This window comes from Aegilops tauschii, chromosome 3 (genome assembly GCF_002575655.3).
Source record: "Aegilops tauschii subsp. strangulata cultivar AL8/78 chromosome 3, Aet v6.0, whole genome shotgun sequence".
In the NCBI taxonomy this organism is placed as follows: Eukaryota; Viridiplantae; Streptophyta; class Magnoliopsida; order Poales; family Poaceae; genus Aegilops; species Aegilops tauschii.
In genome coordinates this window covers 546,144,948-546,146,293 of record NC_053037.3, presented here as the reverse complement: position 1 = coordinate 546,146,293, position 1,346 = coordinate 546,144,948, and the positions used below count along the sequence as shown (strand labels likewise).

Here is a 1,346-nt window from a genome sequence, read left to right as displayed (position 1 = left end):
AGCAACTCAGGCCCATAATACAGGCCTCATCGGAAAGCCGTCTCACTTGAGGCCCATGCAAAGAGGCTGCCTGGCTCAGGGTCGGGGGCATGCAGCGCAGCGTCCGCGGTCCGCAGCCGCGCGCGAGTGGCGACTCGTTTAGTACCACCTCGCCTAGCGAAGAGAGGACGGGCGGGCGAGAGGCTACAAATAGAGGGGCAGGGCAACGCTGCAACTCATACCTTTCTAGGCCTTTTGCCTAAGATCAAGTGTAGTATCTGTTCTTATCAGTTTAATATTTGATATGTGGGTCATGTGTTCACAATGATATTAAATTTATTTTTTGTGGGGAGGGCCCATCACAGTGGTTTGCCACTGGTACCCTCAAGGGTTGCCCAGTGCGTTGCACTATTGCCTGGGCAGGCGCACCCCAACCAAATCTTGAAATTAAACTTTGATCCTTTGGAGTTGCAGATGGGCTCTAGTTGACCCATGCCATGATTTTTCAAATCTTTTCTACTCCCTCCGTTCTTAAATATAAGTCTTTGTAGAGGTTTCACTATGGACTACATACGGAGCAAAATGAGTGAATCTACTTCTAAAATGCATCTATATACATCCGTATGTGGTTCATAGTGAAATCTCTACAAAGACTTATATTTAGGAACGGAGGGAGTATTTAGTAGTCTAAGTTTCTCGATGAGGATAATTAATTCGGTCGTTGTGGTCGTACTCTATTATGGATTTTAGGAGTCTCAGTGATTGGGCCGAGTATTTTTTGCAAGGAAGATGCGATTGTAACTCGCACCATACTCTGGCTCCATCAACAGCTCAAAATTACTGTGTACTTACGGACTGTGAACCACAGTTGAAAAGGGTTTGAGCTGCAGAATGCATGCAAAGGGGAGGCATATGAGAGGGAATTCGTTTGTGACCGATGTACTGTCATAACTAAATGTTCTCGGTTTCGGTGTTATATGATCAACCAAAAAGGGTAAAAATGTTAGTGCCTGTCAGTACATCGTCCGGATCCAGTGTCATGGTGCACACCATGGCTTTGCCATGAACCATATGAATGATGCCGGTTTCGCCATCAATATGATAATATGTACTACACGATTCACCAAATCCTCACCACCCGTCCGGGACTTCTAATCTCCTACTCCTGTGAATCGCAAGATTAACTGCAGGGATTTTTCTTGCCAGTCTGGATGCTGGAGGAAACACAGCCGTCAATTACTTCTCCAAAGTACCCATATATATATATCCCCACCAAAAAATTGCTGCAAACAGGAGCGACATGGCAAGCTAGAAATTATTAGCCCATGATAAAAGTTCTCTCCACAGTCCACACCATAGTCAGTTTG

At 45.5% G+C, this 1,346-nt stretch overlaps 1 non-coding gene across 1 annotated transcript; it reads left to right on the top strand.

Annotated features, from left to right (window-relative positions):
* Positions 1 to 217: 217 nt before the first annotated feature.
* On the top strand, positions 218 to 413 carry LOC120962144 (U2 spliceosomal RNA). The gene has a single exon (XR_005753004.1). It is a non-coding gene; the product is annotated as a U2 spliceosomal RNA (small nuclear RNA).
* The last annotated feature ends 933 nt before the right edge of the window (positions 414 to 1,346 follow it).